We start from the raw sequence: 6,000 nt of genomic DNA, 5'->3' as shown, positions 1-6,000 counted from the left end.
AAAGATAAACACCTGCAAAGAGGTGGGAAAGATAAACACGATGTCACACAATTGCAAAAATAAAAAAATGTATAGAGCAGTGGTTCTTACCAAGTACTTGTAGAAACAGGACACTGGGATTGATGAACCTTTGGCCTGTTCCAGTATGGCAATGCTTATGTTCTTATATGATCTTAGTGCACTGCACACCCAACAGTCAGGTTTTCAGGACATCCACAATGTATATGCATGAGATAGATTTACATATCAATAAGGCAGTGCATATAATTCTATATAAGTACATAAGTATTTCCACACTGGGACATACCAAAGGTCCATCAAGCCCAGCATCCTGTTTCCAATAGTGGCCTATCCAGGTCACAAATACCTGGCAAGATCCCAAAAAAGTTCAATACATTTTATGCTGCTTATTCCAGAAATAGCAGTGGATTTTCCCCAAGTCAATTTAATAATGATCTATGGACTTTTCCTTTAGGAAGCTGTCCAGACCTTTTTTAAACCCCGCTAAGCTAACCGCCTTTACCACATTCTCTGGCAATGAATTCCAGAGTTTAATTACACGTTGAGTGAAGAAATATTTTCTCCGATTCGTATTAAGTTTACTACTTTGTAGCTTCATCGCATGCCCCCTAGTTCTAGTATTTTTGGAAAGAGTAAACAAGTGATTCATGTTTGCCCATTCCACTCCACTCATTATTTTATAGACCTCTATTATATCTCCCCTCAGCCGTCTTATCTCCAAGCTGAAGAGCCCTAGATGCTTCAGCCTTTTCTCATACATTTTCATTTTTTGTATCCTGAAAACCTGACTGGCCGGGTGTGCCCTAAGGACTGGGTTGAGAACCCCTGATATAAGAAACAAAACACATTATTAAGGAGTAAGGATTTTGAGAATGATCCTGCAAAGAGGCAGGAAAGCTGTTTGAGCCTGATGAAAAGTGTGCTGCTCAGAGACAACAAACGGTTATAAATCCTCTGAAACATTTTCATACTTTTTATAACTATTTTACTTTGTTCTTATTGTCTATGTGTCTCATTGCCTCCTAGCTCTTCTTTTGTACATTTTTGAAGAGCCCAATAAATGGAAATTTAATTATAATTAAGAACTGTTACCTACACTTTTGCCTTTGATTTTACTGTGCCTGTTTGATACTAATTGTGTATAAAAATGCTACAGCTATGAGCCTTGGTCCCCTGCCTAGACTTTGGTTCAGGCTCTAAAATGAGGGAAAAGCTTACAGGCCTGTGTGACTCTTGCTTGCTTGAACTCCCAGTGTTGCAGCTCTAAAGAGAACAACAGGAAACACAAATGTGGGGGTCCAAAGGACAGAGTGACATTGTGGTCAGCCATGGTGTGAGAAAGGAAAGGCATAGCTAGATGTAGGGTCTTGCTTAAGATTTGTGGTCAAGCAAGCTAAAGATGAGAACATGTTCACGAGATGAAGCTACTCATTAGCATAAGCCAATCAGTGGTAACCATGACATTAGCATAGATCCAATCAGGTATATCTACTGTCATATTATCCATATCCTGAGGGCACCTATAAAAATCAGAGTATTTCCTGGTTTAAGCTAGAGAGAAGGGTTGCCACTCTCTCTCTCCAAGGGAAACCAATGTGACCAGCAGAATTGACAAATTACCTAGTTGCTTTCCCTTGTAAAACCTTTAATTGGTAAAAGAAATTATAAAAGATTAGGAACTAAATAACACCTGTTTGCAGCTGGATTATTATATTCCTATAATTAATTGATTGTACATGCCTGTTGTCAATCACTGATTTGACTTGTATCTTGGCAAATAATCTCCTCATCCCAAAAGATGTTCTGTGGGCTTCACTTAATGATCAAAGGCTGTAAGTATAAATGTTTTTGCTTTATCAGGCTTTCTTTCTCTGCATTGTATAACTTGTAGCCTAAATCCAGTTTGTCATAAGGCTGGTATCTTTCCCTTGCCAGTGCTGAGAGGTGGACTAACGTCTCTCTCAGTGGCAATTCCTTTTAGAACTTCACAACTTCTTGATTACCTCAGTACTAGTGCTATTTAGAGATGGAGTCAGATTTGAGGTCACTCCAGCCTCCTTGGGGGGGGGGGGGGGGGGGGGGGGGTTCTCTCTGCCACTAGACAGCTGAGCTCCAGTACCAGATAGAACCTAGGGGTCTCTGAACCCTAGACTAAAACAATTGATAATAGAAAGCCTGCCATTAGGGTCCTTTGATAGCCTGTGAGAATTGGGGAAAAATTTTGTTTTAAGAGATTTGATGTGTTTTGGCCACAGACATGTACTAACTTGTTTGTGCACTGGCATCTTGGGTATTCCTCAGCCCCACTGTACATACAAACTGGCCTAGCATTTATTGCTGTTTTTATCTGGTGATGAAATCTACTTTGAAGATGTAATGGAAAAGCAGACTAGACATTCAAATAAATTAAACTAAACTGTACCTCAGCAATTTTGTTTAGATACTGTGCAAAACCTCTTTTGCAATACAACCTTTTCAGAGGTAACATACAAAATGCTTATTTCAAGCTTTAATAAATTCAGATTTGTGTATAATATTTTTGTTTTTGACATGTCAAAACAGAAAAATGGAATGGCAGGTAAATTCATATTCATTCTCCATTTCAGAAGGGGAAAGGGGACGTCAATCACACCTACTACCAAGCAAGTTTAGGATTTGGTAATCAGATACTATTGAGTCATTTTTGTCCCCTTTCCCCCCAAGTACTAAACTACCAAGGGAAACCAGTCACTATGACAGTGCTGGGATAACTAGTATACTAGTTATGTTTCTAAGGTTGGAAAGATAACTGGTGTCACGGGCAGGGTGCTTCTGGTACCGATTAGCTGCCTTTCACCAGTTGGGGGTATTCAGCAGGGGATAACTAGTTATCCCCTGCTGGATATCAGTGGATAGCTGGTTAAGCGCTACGTAACCAGTCAGCAGCCATTCTGACCAGTTAAATAGTGCTAAATATCAGGAAGCATGTGTCTACATTTTTAGGGTTGATTGGGAATTATCAGAATGGAATATAGGATTTGAAATTAGGGTCATTTATTTGTTCTTGGGCTATTAATATTTTATTTATTTTTATTTTTTCAGTCCATTTGTATTTTTGTTTTTATATGTATTCTCTATATATGTTATTGTTACAGTTACAGAGCTTATAGTCGGCTATTACCTAATGTAGTTCAAAGTGGATAACAATAAGAGGAACTAAACCAAACATCTAGGAACATACATTGAATTAACAACAGAATTATAACTAATTCACTGTATTCAAAATATGTTTCCTAAAAAGATAAGCTTTAAGAATCTTCTTAAAACTAGCACAGCTAGACAAAACTAGGCCTTAATCCCATTTGGAAAGTATGACCAAAAAGTTGCTGCTTGTTACATAAAAATTGTCTGAAATAATTTCCATTAGTGGACACCTTTAGGATGGAAATGCTCAAAAATTAGAATGTTATAGATGCATTCTCTGCATATTAATGTCATCATATAACTCGGTATAGTTCCATACAATATTTTGAAAACTAGACTACCTAATTTAAACATAATTTGGCCCTCCGCTGGGAGTCAATGTTTTATATAAAATGGAGGAATATGCGAAGAAACCTTTAGGGGGTCTTTTATGTAGGCACACTGGCGTTTTTAGCGCATGTTAAAAATAGGCGCACGCTAAACGCTGAAGATGTCCATAGGAATACATTGGCATCTTTAGCTTTTAGTGCGCGCCTATTTTTAACACATGCTAAAAACGCCAGCATGCCTACTTAAAAGACCCCCTTAGTAAGAAGACCAAATGGGTGGCAGTATGTTGTATAGTTTGCAACTGTTTTAAAAGACTCTTAGCCACCCCCAGATATACTATATTACAGTATTCCAGTTTACTCAACTTAGAGACTGAACTACCAGTTGAAACTGTTCAGATTAAAATATTTTCTAATTCTTCTCAATTTCTGCATTACCCCAAAACAACTCTTTGTCAAATGATTTATTTGTTCCATCATGGTCATCTTGTAGTCAATGATGACCCCCAAAATCTTTCTAGTGCGTATGTTATATTTTTCACTGTGTGTGAAATCATCATCAACTTCAACATCTTTCCCAATCAACAGAAATTTGGTCTTTTCTTTATAAAACTGCAGGAAATTCTTACCCATCCAAGCACCAGTAAAAGGCATGCGTCTTGTATTTGCATTGTGTGTGTGGCTGACTTTGGACAACTGATGAAGCTTGTCTTTAAACTGGAATGAATTAATGAATTTGATGGCATCATTCAAGGAAGTCGACTATGTTGGAATGAAGTCTGGATTCTATATGGGAAGGAACAGAATCTCAATATAAACCTTGAACTTATAGATGTCCAACATAGAGTCTGCATCCACAGAAAGCCCCCCAATAATGGGGGCTAAGTAGAGCTGACATTTTCCCCTTTCAACTATTTCTTAAAACTGTACATTTAAATTCTGATGTCATCTCGATAAAAGTAAAACAATATTCCTCTACTGCCACATATTTTGAGGCCCTTTTGCCAAACTGTGGTAAAAAATGACCTTAGCGCATCCTTATGTGGGTCATTCCTGCATGTTAAGGCCATTTTTACCACGGGGTAAAATGGTTGATTTCCCAATTTATAGTATTAATGGCCACATGCTAATTTTCCGATTAGTGTATGGCCATTACCACTTAAGTCCTTACTTTACCACCATTATGTAAGTGGTAAGGGCTCACGCGCTAAGCATATGCTAATTGGTTAGTGCAACAATGTAGCTGTGCTAACTGATTAGTGCAGAACACACCGACTCTCTGCTCCCAGACCCACCCCCAGTGTGACAAAATACATTTTAGTGTTTAGTGCATGGGTAGTGCCCCGCATCCCATGGTATTGCCATTTTTTGCTGCAGTGAGCATGTGTTAGTGCTTACTGCAGCTTATATGAGTACTTAAGTACATGTGTTGCCATACTGGAACAGATCGAAGGTCCATCAAGCCCAGTATCCTGTTTCCAACAGTGGCGAATCTTGGTCACAAGTACCTGGCAAGATACCAAAACAGTGCAGTATATTTTATGCTGCTTATCCTAGAAATAAGCAGTGGATTTTCCCAAGTCCATTTTAATAATGGCTTATGGACTTTTCTTTTAGGTAGCTATCCAAAACCTTTTAAAACCCCACTAAGCTAACTGCTTTTACCACATTCTATGGCAAAGAATTGCAGAGTTTAATTACACGTTGATTGAAGAAATATTTTCTCCAATTCATTTTAAATGTACTACTTTCTAGTTTCATTGCGTGCCCCCCTAGTCTTAGTATTTTTGGAAAGAGTAAACAAGCGATTCATGTCTACCCGTTCCACTTCACTCATTATTTTGTGTACCTTTATCATATCTCCCCTCAGCCGTCTTTTTTCCAAGCTGAACAGCACGAGTCGTTTCAGCCTTTCCTCATAGGGAAGTCATCCCATCCCCTTTATCATGTTCGTCACCCTTCTCTATACCTTTTCTAATTCCACTATATCTTTTTTGAGATGCGGATACCAGAACTGCACATAGTATTCAAGGTGCAGTCGCACTAAGGAGCAATACAAAAGCATTATAACATCCTCGTTTTTATTTTCCATTCCTTTCCTAATAATACCTAACATTCTATTTGCTTTCTTAGCCACCACAACACACTGAGCAGAGGGTTTCAAAGTATCATCAACAATGACTCCTAGATACTTTTCCTAGTCAGAGACTCCTAATGCGGAACCTTGCATCACGTAGCTATAGTTCGGGTTCCTCTTTACCAAATGCATCACTTTGCACTTGCTCACATTGAACATCAACTGCCATTTAGATGCCCAGTCTCCCAGTCTCGTAAGGTCGGCTTGTAATTTTTCACAATCCTCTTGCAATTTAACAACTTACTAAAAAGGACATAGAAACATGATACTCGGGGGTGGGGGGTGGGGAGGAGAGTTATTAAGGTGCGATAAAAGATCACCTTTTACTGC

This window comes from Microcaecilia unicolor, chromosome 2 (genome assembly GCF_901765095.1).
Source record: "Microcaecilia unicolor chromosome 2, aMicUni1.1, whole genome shotgun sequence".
NCBI classification, from domain to species: domain Eukaryota; kingdom Metazoa; phylum Chordata; class Amphibia; order Gymnophiona; family Siphonopidae; genus Microcaecilia; species Microcaecilia unicolor.
This window is presented reverse-complemented; position numbering follows the sequence as displayed.